This window comes from Xyrauchen texanus, chromosome 28 (assembly GCF_025860055.1).
Source record: "Xyrauchen texanus isolate HMW12.3.18 chromosome 28, RBS_HiC_50CHRs, whole genome shotgun sequence".
Lineage (NCBI taxonomy): Eukaryota > Metazoa > Chordata > Actinopteri > Cypriniformes > Catostomidae > Xyrauchen > Xyrauchen texanus.
In genome coordinates this window covers 37,997,720-38,006,588 of record NC_068303.1, presented here as the reverse complement: position 1 = coordinate 38,006,588, position 8,869 = coordinate 37,997,720, and positions in this window count along the sequence as shown.

The following is an 8,869-nucleotide window of genomic DNA, read 5'->3' as shown; positions in this document are numbered from 1 at the left end:
TGGTCCAGGCACGACCAGGTCTCTCCATGAGCCGTTAGAAGATCTGAAATATGAATTTCATCTAAACAACACACAGTTGTGTGTGTACGACTTTGACAGAACATGTTAAGTTATTCAACAAGGGTGATGCAATGGATGAAGACCATTGTTTGTATTTCACGGAAAAGGACTGGGATGTATTTTACAATCATGTTTGGAGGGATCTGAATAATGGAGCATCTCCAGAATCATTTCCAAGAGACCGTGTGTTTGGTAATCACACTATCACGAGGGTGGCTGACCATGTCTACATACTTACCAGCGAGGACAAACAGGGTCTCAGTGACAGAGGGTGTCCTTTCCCAGAGACAGAGCTCAATGAATGTTTCCAAATGAAGTTTTTGTTTCAGTGGAAAGATGTTCCTATACTGAATGGTGTTTTTTCAAAGATAGACAAACTGTTTAAATGGTGTGATGCAAATGACCAATATAATGTAATTAAGATCAGCCTGTTTGACCCCGAAAAATCGTGGGAGTGACCGTGTAACACCGCCCACCTTCTACAGACCTTAAAGGTGGGTGGTGACTGACCGCATTTCAAACCAACATTCAAACCACTGTCTCAAGACTTTACTACATATCTTCCGGGGCCCGTCGCATCACCCAATGACCCAGATACTTCAGCAAGAGATGACCCCGTTGTAGGGTCTTCTGACATCAGCCATTGGCTTGACAAGTTTTGCATGGAGCTTGGCTACAGCAATCTAACGTTCATTTCATCCCACGGATCAGGATGCCCACTTCCGGATGCAGCGGCTCTTAGGGGAGAGGACGACACGGATGGCATTATTGGTGTGAAGGGGTTCAATTTCATAAAAGCAGTCATAGTGGTCATTCTGGATCATCTCCTCGATTTAAAGTTAAAAGAGTTGTGCTACGGTTGTGAAGTGGATCACCCCAGTCAGATCCAGCACACGTGCTTGTTTGATCCTGACAAGTATTTCTTTTACACTCATTTTGAAGAAATTTCCAGTAAACTGTTTAAACCTGTGTTAAACCAAGTCATCGGCCAGGCTTTAAAACCATTTGGATTGACACCGCATCCTCAGAGAATCCATGGAGTTGTCGAAGGCGTGTTGTGTGAACTAAGAGAGGAGCCGAACATTCTACAGAGAGTGCGTGAAATCCGTGAGAATCTGGTGAATGATACCTGTGAACAGGCTGTCTACGACGCTGTGGACGGTTGGAAAGGCTGTTCGGCTGGGTCCAAAGTTTGATGCTAACAATGGGGAACTGCTGCGGAGCTACTGGCCTGATTACATTTATTCTGAGACATCGACTTCAATGTGAAATAACCAATATGCTGTATAAGATCATTAATGACGAACGTTCTGGACAAAACAAGCTTGTAAATGAACCCTATATTAACAAACGGTTGATTTGTCTAAAAAAACACATGGATATAGTCAGAGGTCTATCAAACAATTGGACTGAAATGATACAAGTCTATGCCTACCAGAATGATTCTCCCTGTTTGTTGCTTAAAAACATTCTAAATTCATTGTTTGAATGCGATAATGTCTGTAAAATATCTGATATAATATGCTTATGTACATTTGTGATGGATACATGTGTGATGTTATTGTCAAGAAATGATCAGAGTGATAGTCATGTCTATGAAAATGTTGATACTCTGGTTAATTACCTGATTGACAAAAATGCTGATACATGCGTTCATTTCCTACAATATCTAGACACTGGTTGATGTTGGTGTTTCTATTTGACTATTTAAGCATGTATTGTATGATTACCCCTGATTTTAAAATAAAAGGATACTTTTATAGAATCACTGTTTCATTATTTAGGTGGTGTCTGATCTGATAACATGACCGAACAATTGCATAAGGTGTACTACACACCATCAAACCCCGGCTCTTTAGGGGGTGTGAGTAGATTAAAACGTGGTGTATTAGAGGAAAGTGGTGATTTGCTAAGTGATAAAGAAGTTTCAGACTGGTTAGCCAGTCAAGATGCTTATACACTCCACAGACCACTGCGACATCATTTTAAAAGGAATATGGTCGTTGTTTATGGTATTGATACACAGTTTCAAATGGACCTGGTAGATATGTCAATATATTCTGCGGAAAATGACAATACTAAATTTCTTCTCACATGTATAGACGTGTTTAGCAAATATGCATGGGTACGTTGTATAAAGAACAAGACTGGATTGGCGGTGACCAATGCATTTAATTCAATACTACAAGAGGGTAGAATCCCTCAGAAAATTCAGACTGACAAGGGGAAGGAATTTTTTAACAAGCATTTCCAACAACTAACTAAAAAACACAACATTTACCATTTCAGCACGGGGAGTGAATTGAAAGCAAGCGTTATTGAACGTTTTAATAGAACGTTAAAAGGACGGATGTGGCGTTATTTAACAGCTATAAACTCTAAACGCTACATCAATGTTTTACAAGACATTATTCAAGGATACAACAGTAGTTATCACAGAAGTATTAAAATGAGGCCTGTAGATGTCAACAAAGAAAATGAACCGGTCGTCTATGACAATTTGTATGGTAATGTGTGTAAGAAGATGCCTGTATTTAAATTCAAAATCGGCGACGTGGTTAGAATATCAAAGATGAGGGGTCCTTTTACCAAGGGTTATGAACAAAACTACACAGATGAGTTCTTCACTATAACCGAATGTACACCATGACAACCACAAGTCTACAAACTATCTGATTATGATGGCAACGTTATCGATGGATCATTTTATGAAGAGGAGTTACAAACAATTATTGTGGATAAGGACAAAGCTTTTAAAGTAGAAAAGATATTAGACAAGAATAAGCATGGTAAAAGATCCATGGTGCTCGTATGATGGGTGGGGTGGCCTCCGAAGTTTGACAGCTGGGTTAATGAAAAAGCTGTTGTAGATCTACAAACCTCTTAAAGCATATAAAAATAAAACATTTGTTACCTGACTTCATTTCTGCAGTAAACGGTCATAAATGAAGCAGGGTTTTATGTTACATTGCCATGCAATGCTTCATTAGATCTTTACCCTGAAAACCGAATTTCAAATTACAGAACAAGATTAGCCAAACCTATAAACTTAAAAGGCCGTTGGGAGGTGGGTGTGGCTGAAATTGAATACCCTAGATCATGGTACACTATTACTGATGATGATGCGAAAGTCCAATTCAGAGAGGTTATCGACGGAATCAGCCATCTTGTGAAGATAAAGCTGAAAAGTGGTTATTATGACGAAGTTTTGTTTGTAGTTAAGTACCTAAATGCTATGCTACCTCGGCATGCACGTCTTTGCTACGATCATGTGAAAAACAAAGTGTTCATGATGGCGGCACCAGGAAGTTCCTTAACATTCCACGGTAAACTAGCCATTATTTTGGGTGTAATACCGAAGAAACCATTGGTAGCTGTAAATGATTATACTGGAAATGAAAGCATCGAACCCGGTTTTACGCCAGTGTACGCGCCACACAAAGCAGACATAAATGGAGGGTTTTACACCATGTACATGTACACAGATATTATCGAATATCAATCTGTGGGTGATGCACATGCCCCGCTTTTGAGATGTGTACATATAACCGGATCGGATCGTGAAATAGTCAGTGTTGCATATGACAGAGTACACTACGTGTCAGTGAATAAACATTCTATTGGAGAGATTTGTATTGAGCTCAAAGACGACAGAAACAGGGAAGTGCCATTTTCTTACGGCAAAGTCGTCGTTAAACTACACTTCAGGCCTGTGAAACAACCGATCCTTTAAAAATGGTGTATTATAATCCGTACCAAATGGACCCCACTCATTATGAAAACTATTATAAAACTCAAGCAGGCGGTGGAATGCCGGGGTTTTCTGGGGGAGGGGTCATGTATGGGGCGGGGCTCTTGGCCTTTTCAGGGGTTTGTTTCGAATGGCTCTTCCGTTGTTAAAAAAGAGGTTTCAGCATAGCCAAACCACACCTTAAAAACGCTGCTAAAAACATAGCCAGCGACGTTGTTACCAGAGCTATGACACATTCCTTTAATAATAATGATAAATCTCAAGACGGTTTGGGGTTAATGGTTATGTTACGTAAACGGAGGTCTAAACCACCTGGAATGAGGAGTGGTCAGGCGGTTAAGAAAACCAGGAAACCCCCTAAGAAAACCGCAGTTAGGCAACGAAAAGGAAAGAGAGCTGTGAAGCGTTTTTCATCTGTTAAAACTATATTCTAAACCATGGCACTACTACACACCATGTCCGAAGAGTGTATTAAATCCGAACTGGATCTGTTTACAGTACCGATGACTCAGACGGCTATTGAAAAAAACACATACATTGAAATCCCTCCTCTATCTGCGATATCGGACAGCGCTCCATTGGAATTTTTCATAGCGGGAATGGTGAAGATTATATAGATTTAAATAATACACTGCTTTACATGCGTGTTAAAATCACAAATCCGGACGGTTCAAATATCAGAGATGGGACTCCTGTTGGACTGGTCAATTATCCAGGAAACACTATTTTTTCACAGGTTGACGTAGCGCTTGGTGATAGGTTAATTTCACAGAGTACAAACACTTACCCCTATCGATGTATTATAGAATGCCTTTTAAACTATGGTAAAGATACATTGGAAAGTGTTTTCTCAGCAGGTTTATTTTACAAAGATTCTGCTGGACATATGGATGCAGGCGATCCGGCAGGGGCTAACATTGGTCTGACAAAGAGGGCTGCCTTTAGCAACGAAAGTGCAGTAGTTGAGCTTTTATCACCAATACACAGTGATATTTTCTTTCAAGAAAAACTAATGCTTAATGGGGTGGACATTAAAATCCGTCTGACAAGAGGCAAAGATGAATTTTGTCTAATGAGGAGTGATGCTATATCATACAAACTGCGTATTTTGACAGCTTCTCTGTTTGTTAAAAAGTATCTGTATCACCAGGAGTGAGACTGGGGCACGCTCAAGCACTACTCTCAACAACTGCCAAATACCCCATTGACAGGGTCTGCCTGAAAAATTTCTCCATACCAGCTGGAGGCCGTGTATCAAACCAGGAAAACCTGTTTTTAGGTACATTACCCAAATCCATCATATTGCGTATGGTCGATAATGATGCTTTTACAGGGGCATACGATAAAAACCCTTTTGCATTTAAGCATTACGATCTGGAGTTTCTAGCTGTTTATGTGGATGGTCAGCAACACCCCGCCAAACCATTACAACCTGACTTTGGAGCAGGCACCGCCGTGCGAGAATTTTACCAGCTTGCACTTTCGTCTGGAAGACATAAAAACCAAGCGTTGGTAATCGACAGAGAAGATTTTCTGCAGGGTTATACACTTTATGGTTTCAACCTCACTCCAGATGAAGAATGTGGTCAACACATCTCGCTTGTTAAGTCTGGGAATATCAGACTAGAAGTACGTTTCAGACAACCGCTTCCAAGAACCATTAATCTGATTGTTTATGCTGTTTTTGACAACATCATTGAAGTTTCTAACCAAAGACAGGTACTTGTTGACTACTATTAATTGAAAACATGAATACCATACAACTTACAGCGGCTATAGACAGAATCACACAAAACACGCATTTTCTTGGAGTACTACCGTGTGATCATTTACCGAAGGACCCCTTAAGAACATTACCTACGTCAGCCATAATCAACACAGACCCTGCACATCTCCCCGGTGAACACTGGTTAGCAATTTACATAAATAAGGATGGTTCAGCATTTTTCTTTGACAGTTTCGGTAATAGTCCTGATTTTATTCGTTTTCCTGTATCAATCACTGCCTTTCTAAAAACGAATTCAACACGCATTCAATATTCAGCTAAACAAGTTCAGCATTTTATGTCTGACACATGCGGTCATCATTGTATTTTCTTTCTATATCATATGATTCGAGGTCCTGCTTACGATGATGTTATGATGCTTTATAGCGATGATTTAATTAAAAATGATGAATATGTATTGCATTTTGTGAAAAAACTAAGGATAACTCATTGTAATAGTACTACATTTAAGTGTATGCAATGTGTGCAAATGGGTGAAACGTTTATGTTAAATACATGATTTGTAAATGTTTGCTTCTAATAAATAAAAAGAGCACAATGTCAAATGTACCAATGTCATAGCTTTATTGAATACCATATGATTAATTTGTACAAAAATGAATATACAATTATACAATATCAAAATGACAGCCATACGTTTTGATCAAGAAGAGATGGTGATTTAAACGGTGATCCTTAGAAGAAGGTGTACTTAAATACATTCTTTGACCCGTAGAGGTAGAGGGCGATGTAGACGGTTTGGTTTTAAATGAACTTATTACACGTCTAACCTTATGGTTTGGCACTGTTGAATAGGGGATGTTTAAAGTAGCAATTGCCTGCAAAAACTCAGTCCATCCATGAGGTCTACGGTCATCCCTAATATTATGCAGAGCCGTAATACTCTTTACAAGATCCATCACATGTGATCCCTGTATAGTAATGCCTTTAAATACAAACTCCCCCGAATCGTTCCAAGATGCCATTTCTTTGGCTTTAGACATTTTATCCATGATGTATCTTGCATTTTTCACACATCTCAATGGGACATTTTTCAATACATCTGCTATAATATCTTCAACAGGGTTAACAGATTGCTCTTTGCGAGACTCATTGGGGGATGTTAATGCAAGCGTTAATGTGTTACTATCTCGATCACCCTGTTTAACTACCGTTAAAAATCTTTGTAAAGCCGAGGTGTAAAGCTTAGCCTTCTCATGAGTATCCAAATTGTCTTTATTCAAAATGTTTCTTATAGCAACATCCAGATCGTCTTCCACGGTTTGTTGAATAGACTCTCGGGTATTGGACATCTTCAGTTTATCTATTTGGTTTTGAGACATTAAAAACAGCTTCTCAGCATACTCCATCTTCAACCTTGTTTAGCCGTTATCAGACTTGTAATAAAGGGGACTGCTATGCTCAAAAGCGGAAGAAGAAATCCTCTCTGGTTGATCAAGCGTTTTTTTCTGGACACACCAATCTTTTTATTGGCTATGTATTTAATTTCAGTACTTCTCCTCTTCAACCGTTTGTGTTGCTGTGTCGTTAGTGGGATTGTGCCATAGAGTCATTAAATGCAATCTCACACAATGTTAAAATGAGCTCGTCAGATGCTGATTGCATAATAAGACACCTTTGCATGGGGGTCGCTTTAAATAGCATTTTTAACAGGGGGAGGTTTCTAGATAGTCTAGCAGACATTTTACCAAAATCACGGTTTTCTTTTTTGAATGTAAACTACTGGCTGGTTTGAAAGCAACCCCATTCTGAGACGAAAACATTCAGGGGTTTTTGCTTTATAGTCTATCATGAGGTATCCAAAAGGCTGATTGGTAGCATCTTGACAGCATTCCATAAAATATTTTGTATTTCCGGGGTACATTTGTTTTCCCAACACATTTATCTGATTGTTATCATGAGGATTCTTAAACAATATTAAATAATTTGTATTCAAACTGATGGTTCTGCTGGATTTACCTTGGAAAAATAAATTCTGCACAATATATATAGCGCTGAGGTTTCTATGGTGAACGTATTGAGTGAATAACTTTTCCACTTCAGAGTTTCCACTTGCCTCCTTCATCATGTCGTCAATTATTAACAGATTTGTTTTATTGACAGGTAATAAAACATCATCATTCAGAGATTGCGGTATTCCTTCCACAAATTTAATGTTATACAATTTATACAGTTCATCATACATAGGTTGCCAGCAATCATAAATGTACACAATGTTTTCAATCTTTTTAGAAATCATATTTACAGCATTTTCCAACAACATTTTTACAAAATAAGACTTTCCAGAATTTGAAGGTCCACTTATTACACATGAAAAAGGATGTTGAAGTCTAAAATCAAAACCATCAACCTCCCGCACACTGCAGTGATTTAAAAAATTATCAGTAGCCATATGGTAGAGTTGTATAATCAGGGAATAGCTGCCTCTTATTATACACCACTTGAAACTTTTTAACAACTGACTTGTTTTGCAAAGTGAAGTTCTTTTTATTCCTCACGATGTTGTCTGTGTAGGCTAGGACGTGTTTGGTGTCATGCGATTTTACATAACTGTCAACAAGACCGATCAAAGTGTCTAATCTAATCGCCATAGAATTTTCAGCATTCAAAGTTATACCCTTTGCTTTCATACACACTTTACCTTTTGCAGTGCGATATCCGCATGTTTTAGGCCCTCCTGAACAAAATTCTGTGATGTGATCATCATTGCCGATTTCGTCAGTCAGATCTCCTAAATAAGGACCCAGAGGAGGTTCCCAATCACCGTCTCTAGAGATAAAGATAACGCTGTCTGTGTCGCTATACAACAATCTGTCACCCAATTTATCCATAAGGCTATACAATTCTAACCGTGCATGTGCTGTTGTAAAGGCCCCCAGAAATATATTCACATCCCATGAGTTGTACATGGCTCCATCGTCATGTTTGTACTGCACCAGCGCAATTTCATCAGACACGAATGTGAAATATTTAACGTCATACTGACAGCCAAATATGATGTGAGCAAATTCTTCTGGGTCTTTCAAAAGTTTAGAAGTGGGTAGATTTTCTCTCATTGAAAAACGCCCCCACAGACTATTCAGCAACAATTTGTTGATAGATCTCTGAGCAGGGTTGTGACAGATCCTTGCAGGATCGAAGTTAATCCCTTCTTTTTTAAAGTAATCATCGATATAGGCTTTTTTGTCTGAATCGGTGACTACTTGAGAGGGATAGTCTGAGGCCTCCTGTTTAAATTTCAGAAAGGTCTTTACATAATCGGAAAACAGTGT